This window comes from Ambystoma mexicanum, chromosome 5q (assembly GCF_040938575.1).
Source record: "Ambystoma mexicanum isolate Mex_15411 chromosome 5q, UKY_AmexF1_1, whole genome shotgun sequence".
Lineage (NCBI taxonomy): Eukaryota > Metazoa > Chordata > Amphibia > Caudata > Ambystomatidae > Ambystoma > Ambystoma mexicanum.
In genome coordinates, this window is record NC_090933.1 from 245,839,513 (window position 1) to 245,852,901 (window position 13,389).

Sequence of the window (13,389 nt, forward strand, 5' to 3'; positions counted from 1 at the left end):
AAAAGCCTGGGAAAGGGCCAGCACATGGATGGACCGTGCCACCAGTGCACTGCAAGAGCAGGCCGTCATGGGTCACTCTTGTAGTTCCGTGTCTAATGCAGGAGGAGAAAATAATTGCTACTGAATCCGATCTGGTTATTGGACAGACATTCAGATTAATTTGAAATCTTCCACTCATAACTTTTTTGGTTTTAGTTTGTCGCCCTATGTGTGAGAGGGTATGCCCAAACATGGGTCCTTTGCCTACTGCGCCATAGGGAACCAAGCTGCACCTCAACGAGGAGGCCCAACAAGGCCAAAACATGTGTGGGGTTGCTTGTGTTTCCGTGCATAGGGGACCAGGCCTAGCAGTTGGGGCAGGGCTGCTCCCATTGGTGGCAATACATGACTGATTTGCATATGCGTGGACCACTTTTGCAATAGCGCAGACAGGCTACAAAACAGTTGTATGGAAGGTTGCTCAGAGCAATGCAACCTTTGACCCATCACTCTTTTGGATTTAGTTTGTACTCTGTGCTGGAAATGGAAAATATTTACTGGGGGAACTGTTGCCTGTTTGCAGGGGTGGGGCTGTGGAAAGGAGTGGGCGGGGGAAAAGGGCGTGGCTCAGGCCAGGTTGTGCAACACAGTATCTCTTCATAGAACCCAATCCTGGAGATTTACATAAAAGCAAAGAGCATTATGGGAACATCACAGTATCCACAATTTTTTCAATTATTTCTTTTTGTTGTAATTCCATGTCTACCTCCCCTGTCCTCACCCTGTCGCCCTGTGGGCGCTTTGAAACAGTTTTTGCTAATTGTATAAGCGCCTAACAAACGACCAATAAATAAATAAATACATTTTAAATGTTAAACATGTCTTATAATGATTCAGTAAGAAACACTTGTAAGCGAATAACGGACTCTTCAGTTTTGACTGGTCACAATAGTCACCCTAATAAAGAAATGTCTGTAAATTGCAGGACATATGTATCAGTTTGGACAGCTGCAACACTACCTGTGAGGCTTTGGCAGTTTGTGTATGCAGTCTCCAATGCAGAGTCTTCTGAAAGCTCTTTCAAGAGCGGGTTACTCGTGCGTGCGATAATGCAGATTTAGATCTGCTTGCTAGATTTCTGTGTGAGACCCTTGGCCTGGGGAAATGCCAGTGCACTATGGAGTTATAGCAGGCGTGAGCAACCTGCGCCTCAGCGAGCAGTCTGCTTTAACCAGGGTTTCCTCGGGTCGACCGGTTCCTTATCACAGTCACTACCTCACATCCCTGTGCTCCATGAAACGTTAGAAGACAGGTTATGGGAGAAGCCTGATCAAGTCGACTATTTTTCTTGCAGTTATGATTTTTTGATGGTGTGGCTGATCTGCGGTCTCTCGGGCCGTCGCGAGTCCCACTTCAGGCATCAAAGAAAGGCGCCATTTCAAAAAGAGGCAGATAACACCATTCCGCGCGCGCCTCTCCCGCGAGGACACATGCTTACAGTAGACTCGCCCTCACTATTTCACATGATTGAGGCACCGATAACGTCCCGGTTCTGTTTATCTCCATAGCTTCTGTCTGGGAGATAGCACGCGAGCGAATCGTCTACAGTCACAACTTGCGGCATGGGAGACGGAGCCCTTCGCGCTTCTGAGGTCGATAAACCGAGTACCGTGGAGTCGGCTGACGGAGAACACCTGTTAGTAAGCGCCAAGATGCAACTGCAACACTGTGTATATCGTTACTTGAACGCTTGCTAAATTGCAACAAGCGGCCACTCGCCCTGCATTCCTACTTCTGTTTTAGCCAAATGCCCATTCCCAAATAATGAGCATAACATGAACATGGCACACTGTTCCCGTTATAAAAGAAAGGTGAGCCAGTTATTGTGTTTTCAGGAATACGGCTAGAGGACACTGTGCAAAGGAAAGAGACACAACGCAAGCATACATCCTGATTAAATCCTAAGAAATTGAGAAAACAAAAACAGCATAGCAATCTATGGGATCAAGCCAGAGATGTATTCATTCAGGCAATGCTTAGAGAGTGTTAAAATGTGAATGCAAAAATTGTTAAAGGTTCCTGAGGATTTAAAATAAAATTCCGGTACCGAAATTAGGAAGTACCGGTAGGAAGCTCAAGCACTTCCCGTCAACTCTGAAGAACATATTTTTTGAAGGGCACAACAAAATGAGGTGAATTATGTCTGACCATTTAACATGTTGCAACAACAGGTCGCAATAGATCATTTCGTGAATTAAAAAAATGTGCACATTAGCGCTATGAATTGCTAGTGTACACAATCCATTTCCATCCTAGAAATGGGTGGTGTGAATGGAATAAAAAAAATAAAAAACATAATATATGTGGATTTAGAGAAATACTACATGATATTTCTTGTAATCAGCAATTGTTACCACCAACCCACTGGATACATTCTAGTCGGGCAGATTTCTAGAAATAATGCGTGGGGTAACATTTACCGCGTGTACCCATCGAGAAATCTGCCTCATTATGAGAGCCTGTGTGTGCTTCCCTTCCAATAGCTTGCAGCGAAAATGGTAGGGATTCACAACCACAAACAACTTTCCTTTGGGGTAAAAAAGAAAAAGTTGAAGCCTATTTATTGTACAAAAACAACATAAACCAGTAACCAAGAACAAATATAAAGACACAAACCTCTTACTTGGTGCAAAGGTTTTCACAAAATGCAAATAGTGAAATTGTTTCCAAAGGCCCAGTGCCACATCTCGGGCACTTGGCCGGTACAGTGTCAAAATCGCATATCACCTGAAAAGTAATTTAATAAGACCATATCAAAAGTCTTTCAGTCAATTTATGGATGGTCATCTTTTGTACACCATGTTTTGTGTGGAATCAGTGCAATGACATCTATTAAATTCGTTTGTTTTACGACTGGTAATTCTATGGCCTCAATTCATGGAATTATCTGCACGGAAAATAGGGTACTTGCACGCGCAACTGCATGCAAATCCACCTTTGATTCATGGAATCGAATGCACTGTACTTGCGTGGAGTTTGCACTGGCTCGGCACGTTTGTGTGAGACATCAAGGGCCTTGCGCGAGACTCCAAGCAGAACGTGGGTGTGGCTTGCGCAGGGGCTGCGAAGGGGGCAGAACACCAAAAATGGGGAAGAACTTGCGAAAAAGTGGGCATTCCGATCGCACAAGGTCTCGCTGGGAAATGGCCACGCAAGTCTTTCATATGATCCGCCACCCGAAGGCAGGCATAAGTACACTTGCACGTAGGATTTTCAGCACCGTGGTGGGGACACATGTTGGAATTCTGGGTGCGTGTACTCAATCAGGGTTCCGATGTAACTTAGGGGTTCGTGTAAGCAGTGTAGAGGGGTGCAAGGACATTTTAAACGGGTATGCACATAGACTTCCAGAGTTATTGCAGAGTTACGGTTTTTAATACACATGTTGTCAAGGTGGTATGCTTATGGGGGACCCCGCGCACTGTTTGAAGGGTGCGTGTATTCACACCCAGGGGAGTGCGCAAGGGTAGGTGTTCTGGCTGTTCATGCTCTGCTTCTGGGCGCGTCAGGAGCGTTCTGGTCGCGACTTGCGAATAAGGTTACTTAAGGTTTTTTTCTATCTGCACGCAGTGTCCTTCTTGTCACACGGCCCTTGCAGGATTTCTGTGCTTATTTCCATGAATCGGGTTCTATGTATGTGTGATGGATGGGTAACCCAAGACTGGCCTCTAGAAGTGTTGAGTGAACGAAGCAGCTAAGGTAGAAAATGTAATTCTAAAAAGTGACTGTGGAGAGCCCAAGCAAAAAGAGGAAGTCACCCACTAAGGAACCCGTTGTAGGCAGGCTCCTCCATAGTACCAGCTTTCAAGGAGTCGTTAAACAGAACAGTGAGGAGAGACTAGGTTTTGTTGTGCATTTGGTGGCCAAAGACAGACCTCTTTAAAAAGTGTTAACTTCTCACTGACATGCTTTACGCTGGTTTCAGCTCTTTGGTGTGGGGCTGTGGATATGCTTGGGCAATAATCAAGTTCACGGTGGGGCTTGTGTAATGCACCCCCAATGATAAACACAAGTAAGTCACCCAATGAAGCTCACACCAGGAAAGGTTTGCATTCGACTCCATGCTCCACCCAGCAGCCTCAGAGGGGTGGGCAGAAGCACCAAAAATAATTTGTAAATAGGCTCCTACGGATCTTCATCCGTCTCTAAAATTGCTTATGAGAATGGAGAGGAGTATATAACACCAATGAAAGCTTCTGGCTGCTTTGCATAAAATAAAAGTGCATTTTCAGAAAATAATAACCACCAACATTCTGTAGAGGAGAAGCTGCATGCCTCTGCAGGAAATCCCACCCCCATACCTCCTGTATGTTGGAAGCCTGAGATCGTGCCATGCTTGACACTAGCAGTTGTGACCATACCACAGCGAATATTTGAAAGAAGGTACCCTCTGAGAAAGCCCATCAAATGTATTCCCGAAGAGACGACAATCTGAGGGAGGGATTCCCTGAAGTCATATGGAAAAGAGCGAAAGAGGAGCTAGTGACATCACGAAAGACGAATGTGACGCAATGAGAAGACTGGTTGAATAGAATGCATGGACCTTATGGAAACTGATGACGAAGTTAAGAAGCGAGTATACTTTCATATGCGAAAAGAAGAGTGCATGTGTGCGAAGCACTGCAGAAAATGCAAGCCATTCAATAACTGTACAGATGCTGTGACACAAGTAGACTAACTGATCATAGAAACTGGCTATATGTAGTGTATAGACTGCAGGCGAAGCTGCCATTGTATCGAAGATGGACATCGGTGTCAGGAATTTTTCGTAATCCCGGACCCATGGAGAGGAAAGGATGAGAACTGTGTCGCAGCAAGAATTAGCTGAGATCGTGGATTCGAATGGTGAAGCTATCTGTCCGGGTGTCAAAACTGAAGCAGACCAAGGTCGGTTATCTATTCTTGAAGGCAGTAAACGCGAGAAGCTGATTCAGCCCTTGTTAGGTGCAAAGAAAGAACACCAAGCGTGCCAAGTGTTATCATTTAAGACATTTAAATGCTGCAAAATGGACCAAATTGTGGTCTCCTGTCACATGAGCCAAGGATGGAAATAGAGTTGAGCTTGGAATCCTAGAACAACAATAATGCGTGCTCTCACTCCCTTATATTCCCAGAGACAAGAATACTCTACAAGGCCAAATTCAAAGACAATATTCATGGCAGAAGGAATGGGCAATGAGAGATGTTGGGATAATTGGGTGGGGAAGTAAAGTCAAGTCCACCTCCTGGTACCTGGGTCTGAGCTTGCGTGCTGCTAAGCGAACCAAATGTTCCAGACATCCAGACATGGCTCAAGCATTCCAACCAATTATAGAGGGCCGTATAACAAAGGGCCGTATGGTTTGAAGACCAATGATATAACGTGTACTTAATACTGTTGAAGATGACATGTTTTAGAGGTAGGCATAAGTTGTCCACTTGAAAGTAGATATCCAATCACAATCCCAGTCCCTAAATAAAGTATACTTAGATGTTCCCCTTGATCCTATCACAATCCCTCATAGGTTTTTCTCATTTTTCACATAGTATGACATCACTTATGACAAATTTCTGGTATATAAATGTGTTTTTATGACAAATTCACTGAGAGCGCGAGAGAACGTCTGTTGAAATTCCCTGTTTTAGATAATTGTTAATAAAACAGCAACCTTTGTCATCTTCCTGAGTTGGTTTGATTATTTGGTGTCAGAGTTATTCTGCATCCCCGTACATTGCATGCACTCTATGCAAAGGGCTATATGCTCAATGTTTTCAAATATTTTACAAATATGTCTGTGACAGTGATTCAAGTGTGTAACCCTTCTCAGCACATGATGCGCGCTGGTCATTCTGCTCATTTAATTCGTGTAAAAACCGTAAAAGAAAAATGCCTGCAAACCACGAGTCATATATACTCATTTGGACAGGCTGAGCCTTTGAGCGCGAGAAGTTGACTGTCCTTCCTGAGGAATAATGGATTCTGGTTTCCCTGCATTATTCCTTTCACAGCTTGATCTGTTACACACTAGCACTAGACACCTTTACGTGCCTTGAGGCTCTTGACGGTGCCCACAGGGCCGGCCTTAGTGACCGTAGAGCCCTGCGCGGCAAAACAAAAATTTGGCGTCTACCCCTCCCTCAAGTGTGCCCCTGGTCATAAGGTGAGGGGCCACATTTTTCATTAGGCGCTGATACTTCGCATCAGCTCCCTATTGTTATTAAAGCTCCCGAGAGCAGAGCACATTTAATTTCAATAGGGTGCCTGCTGTGCATTCTCCCACCACACCAGCTCGGTGGAGACCTTGAAAGACTCCCCCGAGCTGATGTGGTGGGGGCTAATGGCGGGCCCCCGGGCAGTCGCCTGGCAGCCCACCCCAAAGGCTGCCCCTGGTGCCCAGGACTGACGGAGGCCTTGTTTTCCAGGTGAACATACACAGGAATGCTGAATCATGGCTGGATGCTTCTAACTAAAGCACCTATACACTTTGATACTAGTTACTTTGGGACGAAACATTCTTGGGCGAAAGCACAAGACTAATTCTGATGAATGATATTACACTCACAACAACTGATATTCCTTTACCAGACCTACATGTTCTAATGAAACAACAAGCCATACTGGGCGTATTAACAAGTATAAGAAATTGAGTGTATTATTTTACTTTTGACTTGTTGGTGAATATCAGACTTGCCATTGTATAGCCCTGATGAGGATCTAGGAGGTGGTCAAAACATGTGTCGGCTAAGGCTTTAATATGTTTGCGTTGGCAAGGTCAAACGTCTAAATTAAAGGTCAAGGTTCTAATTTGTTTGTGAAAGCAAGGACTCATGTGTAACATGCACACGTATTTCTGTTATAATACAGATAATAAACAAACATACATGTTTAATAAAGGACGTGCGCAGTAGTGTAATTTGCAAAACAGTGCATTTAGCCTGAGGTTGGGGTTTAACCTCATATGCATATAAACATGCAGCAGTCCATTAAAATATGACCATACTTAATTCGAGTAACATTTTTTCCTAATTCAGGTTAACTTCACAGGCGCATTAACTATCTGGTCTGCTCAAATACAATATGCTTCAAGAGGCTGCCTCTGGCATCATAGCAGGTACAGGACAGATCCTGGTATACAGCAAACGTGCACATTTCAAAGGCAGATAAAAGCTTCAGTTTACTAACTTTTTAATCGTATCTCATTAAATTATGATGTCTTTATCTGGAAGGAGCCTTTCTTGAAGTCCATCAGAGCGTCTTTCTACAAGTGGCTGAATAAGGAAAATGTCTGACTTGTAGTTTGGTAAAAAAAATATTATGATCTGTTTAAATAATTAGCGAAACATTACATTTTACCAAAATGGCAATGGGCAAGAATTGCATTCTTGTGTGAGGCCCAGTAAAAACACTGAAGCATCTACTTTATAGTTAGACTATAAAACGTGTTCCTTTTTGCCATTACCACCCCAATCGCTCTGTTCCAAAGTATTTCCAGATTTTCTCTGTTGAGGAAGAGGGACATAATCATGAGTGCTTGTGCAGTGATCCTGCAGGTGTATGTTAGGGGAGAGCCTTTATTCAGGGCTGGTTGCACGCCATTCAAATTGCTTAACAGTGGTGGCAAGCACGTCGCCTTTCCAAAGAGCAGGGTTGCCGTCGGAATGGGTCTGAAAGCAGCAGGAGCAACCACAGTTGATTTTGGAACAATGGCAGCACCATGTGGTAAAGGGTAACTAGATCCCCTCTAAAAATAACTTCTCCCCTATGGTACACTATTGCACCTACCCAAAAAGTTAAAATGGAAGTGATTTCTTGGGAGCAAGCAGGACTCCGGCGGCACTGAGCAGGTGGTTTCCAATGACCATGAGGGCACTCTGATGAGCCAGGGAGAGGGCGTAATGCCCCATCATCACAGCTCCTGTGTGGGGATCTAAGAAGAATGAAAACCAATAGGAATCGTGTGACACTCTCACAAGCAGGTGTTGGTAACCAGTGCAGTAAAAAATAAAGAGACAATAAATGATTGTGTAAAAAGAATGCAATACAAAAATAAAGAGGGTAAAAAACAGTGGCAGAATGAAAAAAGAACGACATACAGGCAATTATATATTAATGCAGGTTTGAGTTTAAGGGGGGGGAAAAAGTCCAATTAGACTTCAGTTAAAAATAGTATAAAGGGGAGGATGAAAAAGAGAAATGACAGGCATAAGTGGTCCCGGGATTATGGGTCCCCTTCCCCGTAAATGGTGTAGGCAAGTCAAAAGTGGGTATAAAGTAATATGGTCAGGGGGGAAAATTACTGAAATGACATTTGTAAGCCACACAATCACGATTCTAAATTATTAAAAGGGCCACTAAATGGCAGTCACAGCCTATAGAAACAGTCTGCATGTACATAATATTTGTGATGTAAAAGGCATGTCGATATTGATTTAAAGGTTATTATTGTTGCTTTATAAATGTGTTTTAGATGTTTTGGGAGCAATGCAATGACATAACCGCAGGTGTTGTACAAAAGATGCAAAGATGTGGGAGCCCCTCAACTGAGAACGAACATGGCCAAATAACCTGTTCAATTGGAGGGCTCCCACTCAGGAGGGTCAGCAACTGCGTTTGATCTCACTGGACCATTCACTGAGGCACAATACACATTTCCATATCAGCCTGGTCCCACAAAGGGACAGTTCAGTGTGAAAAGCTAGGCAATTCTTCTCTTAACAAAAGTAGCAACGCCAACACGTGTATTAGCTTTGATGGGCACCACTGGGGTGAAGCTGAGCCTCCCTAAGGCGCTATGGCATTTTTACAAAAAATGGCAACACCAGACCTATATGACATCCGGAGAGTAGGTCTCACAGATGAACACGAAAAGACTGTTTTTATCACCTCATCAAAACAACCATTGTTTGAACTTTTTCCTAGTATCCTATACCCTGCTCCTAGTCGCCACACCCTAATGGTGCACATGAACCCACGTCTAGTCTGTATCATTTCCAATATATTTACCCGACTCATAGTTCAACTGACTGAAGCAACATAGTGGGAAGTTCGTCTGCATGGGCGTTGATGGGCAGCTAATCTCCAAGTAACTATCTCCAAGCAGGCTCACGGTCTTGTCAAGCTTATATTTCCTATTTTTAACCATCTCACATAAAGGAAATCCACTCTGAGAGTAGAATGGACTGGCCAGCCATCATTAGATAACTACCACTATCTTGGTTAGAAGAATCAGCTATATTTATTAAGGGAAACGCCAGCTGCAGAGCCTATGAACACCTCGATTAAGGGAGGGAGAATATCAGTGTGACACACCCTACATGTGGGTTGAGTTGTTTTGCAATTAGTGACTCCTGGCATCTGCGCCCTTGCCAGAAAAGCCTTTGATTACAGGTGTTATTGAGTCACAGAAGGCCAACATTGGTGAACATTAATTTTTCAGAGGGCATTAAGATACAGAGAAACCCTGGTTTAGGGTGACCAGACGCCTGGGTATTCCCGGGACAGTCCGGGGAAATCACCCGATGCCCCGGGAGTTTTTTATTTTATAAACCCCATCCGGGGCTTCGGCTATGGTCCCTTTTTTTGCTGGGACCTGATTTCGAAATCCCCAAATCGGGTCCCGGCGCAACTCTTTTTGCCCTAATGGGGGCGTGAAATGCTTTTTATGCCCCCATTTCCTCCCCCTCCCCGGCGCGCTCCTCCAATGAGAGAAGTGCTCATGTTAGCACACCCTCTCCCCGCCCCCGCAACAGGCCAGCGACATAGAAGTAGGACTCAAGTTGTATGTGTATTTACTTTAGTCCTACTTCTATTTCGATGGCCCATCCGGGATTTTCTTAAAAAATATCTGGTCACCCTACCCTGGTAGCATTCCTTGAGTGTAGCCATGTGCTCGCTCTGTGAGATCTAAGTGACACTGGGATTCATAAGATGGAAGTGGAATAATTACCCCTGGCCTCTGGTGAGTACAGTGAGTGGTCACCTTGTATCCAGTTAATTTAATTCCAGCTCAACATGTGGGGTCCAGCAGTATAGGCAAATAAAAGCGTATTAATACTTTTAACAAACTGGGCTCATCTCACAAATGGCACATTCACTCGTTTACCCAAAAATGGGCATTTTCTATAGGATTTGTTTGGAATGCCCAGAAAAAAAGTTACATATATAGCAAGGTCGAAAAGGCTAGAAAATCGAATGTTTGGGGTTCTTTGCAGCTTTTACCCAAACAAATAAATGGGGGTGTGGGGCAAGGGAATATATTAAGGTAGGGAGGCTAGAAAAAGGTCTTTCTGGAATAATTTTTTTTTTTGGGCTTCATTTTGTTTTCGGTATTATAACGTAGATCCGGGTTTTTGTTGCTCATGCTCACAAAGTGCCATTGACTGAGTTGGAATAGGGCACGAGTACGGCAATCCTTTAATGTGCAGGAATACCATAGTAGGCATTAGTGTCTACAAATGAAAAGATCTTTCTAGAACAGGACATGGATTTTCACCATAAAAAGACTGAATTCTAAAGCGACTAAAGCGAGCATACTGCAGGGCTTAGCGGAAGCCTTCGCAGCTGAAACAAGGCACATTTAAATCCCAAATTAAAACCTGTACAAGGGTAGAATTAAAAACTATCAGTGAATGTATTTCTGTGATATGCCAGATAGTCGAACAATTTCAACATTAGCAAACAAGGGTCTAGAGGACCAAAAATAAAGTCTTTTTATGAAAAAGAAAGGATTAGCACCAAACAGGCCAGTGGATGTTTCGGCACGTAAGCACAACATTTCAGAAATAAAAATGTGATTTATGGGGGAAACCGGCCCTTGGACCATGTAAAAAGCAAACCTTCCTGCACTAGACACTGAAATGCTCAATGATCATAGCATAAATAACTAGAGAGTTGTCAACCAGCCCCTTTCTGTCCCTGATGGCATTTTGCTCTTCAATATCCTGCAGCGACATTGCACGCCATTAAGGCTGAACTGCTGCACTTCTGTTGATTCTACACTCAGCCTTCTCTTTTTTCTGCTCATCGTTTCATTGTGAGGAAATCCCTGCAGGGTTGCTCCATCACTCTGATGCAGAAGATCTGGTACTGCCTCAAAACCTGGCGAGTTGTGACCCTTCGGTGGTGGGGAGAATGTCATTTTGGTCTGTGTGAGAAGAAATTCCGGGCCTGTGGGAGACGGCAGAGTTGACCCCTAGGATGACCAGGGATTCTGCCCCCTGCCCCAAGAGCCTAATGAACACCTGCCAAATGCCTTCTCGACCTGCCCAGGACAGGCAAATGTCCCAGCAGGTCAGTGAGCACAGCACCAAAGCCCATTCTGCTAACCTATATATTAAGGAAGGCGAAAATAAGTGATTGTGGCCATCAAATTTCAAGTAGTCCTTTCTCTGAACCAAAAGTTCTTGCCTCCAATAACCCTCAGCAAGAAGCTTATGGTAAGGAGTGGAGTTTCCAGACTGCCTCTTTCCCTCATTTGCCAACTTGCAGATGCTTATTTTGTTGCAGATGGGATACAATGTTTTCCTTTGAGGTAGAGAGAAAGCGAAACAAAATGGATTGACAGTGGCAATGTGAGCTAGTGAAATGGGACCTATCTGCAAGAGTCCAATTGTAGGAGTGCAAGGTTGCAGCTTGTTTTGCCTTGTAAGGGCTACTCCACCTTCTCTCACTAACAGACTCCCTTCTAAGACCTACCACCTTACAGTATGAACACAATACCCCCCACACAAATGACCACCACACGCCTAGCCATTAGAACTTCAACACTAATTAAACCATGACTAAGCTATCCTCTTTAATCTGATCACACTCTCCCACATCAGCGGCTAACCAAACCCAAAGCTCTGTGATCTATCCGATCTTGGGCTCTTCACTATAGAAGAGTCAAAGATTTGATAGATTACTAATAGGTTTCTCCACCAAGCCTTTAGACAGCAGACTGACCCACAGAAGCAGGTACTTCTGACCTGCACTCATCAACACCACAGATTTCCCATCTGCCTCTGCCACTGTTTCACTAATTGCAAACACATATCACTGGGAAGATCAACAGACAGTCTCGACCCTGGTGTGCAGCATGGATGCCACTGGAAACCATCACTGCGATGTCGTTTGGGTTTACAGATGATTTTGAGGAAACTTTGCCTCCATTTTCTCACATTTTACACTGTGTTTTTAAAGCAGCCACACGGCCTGGGGTTGCTACTGATCGACGTCTTTCACTCAAAAACCTTGAGAACCATGAAGGACACTTTTCATTACAGCGTTAAACACATGTTGGCTATTAGCACGTACATGACTAGTGCAATTCTTGACTGACTCCAATAGGTCTCTCCATCACAAATGCATTAGAATTGCTAGATTGCATAGAACACGCCCCTGCACTTCCCCCTCTCCCCTCCCCCTGCACTTCTCGTTGTCACACTTGCACGATCCCAATGCCACAAGGCCTAGTAGGATTGTTTGTCTTGTCTCCTCTCTGTCTCCCCTCCCTTGTCTTGGGGAGCCTAGAAACACTTGTGTACAGGTGCGTTGAAAATATCTTACTCTGTACTTAAAGCTTGTGCCAGTTTCGTCTTTACTATAGGCAGCATTATATAATATAATCACATTTTTAGATAGTACTTCATGCAGGATTCGTCCACTTCTAAGCACTGTAATAATATGTTTTATCCAATTTAATGGTACTCAATATATTGATCTCTGAAAGATGAAAGGCTACATCATCCTAGTACGGAATTCCAATGGGCAAAGTGCAGGCTGCATCTATGTCAGAATTGAGCGCTAAACCAAGGGACAAATTAAGTATTAAAGAGCCATGCGTGCAACAATGCAGCTTCCTAACTACAGGATGTGAAGAAAAGAAGCTGTTAAGAAGTGAACAATGAGAAAATGACAGATGAAGTGTGCAATGCCTTCTGTAGGTCTACAAGATCAGCTGTGCAGACTGGCCATTCTTCCTCCAAGTTTGTTACTAAGAACCTGTATGTTTAAAATTGTTCCTAGGACAAGCTGTACTCTCTGATCCTCATGGAACAGTGCAGATTTGTCCCCCAACCCCATCCTCCCATCTCCTTCCTCAAGCCAGCATGGGAATGGATTTTGCCCACACAGTAAATGCATGTAGATGGTTTTTGTATGGACTCAGTTCCAAGTAGACCATAGGGGCCCACTAAGGCAAAGCCAGACTAGTACAGTTCGTTTTTCTCACCATACGTACAAAACAATACATTTTCTTCATCTACCTCTGCGTAGTGGGCAGAAGACATGATTTAGACTTGCGAGAATAAGGGGGAAGAGCAGGACTGATGCTTTTGGATGCCTCAATGTCTTTGATACTATTAGTCTTGACATTGTTCTGTTCCTGTGAC

At 44.0% G+C, this 13,389-nt stretch overlaps 1 protein-coding gene across 15 annotated transcripts in view; it reads right to left on the reverse strand.

The window, feature by feature from the left end:
- The window catches only part of PTPRM (protein tyrosine phosphatase receptor type M), a 2,094,608-nt gene that overhangs the window by 1,400,334 nt on the left and 680,885 nt on the right, over positions 1 to 13,389 (reverse strand). The gene's annotated exons all lie outside the window — the stretch shown is intronic.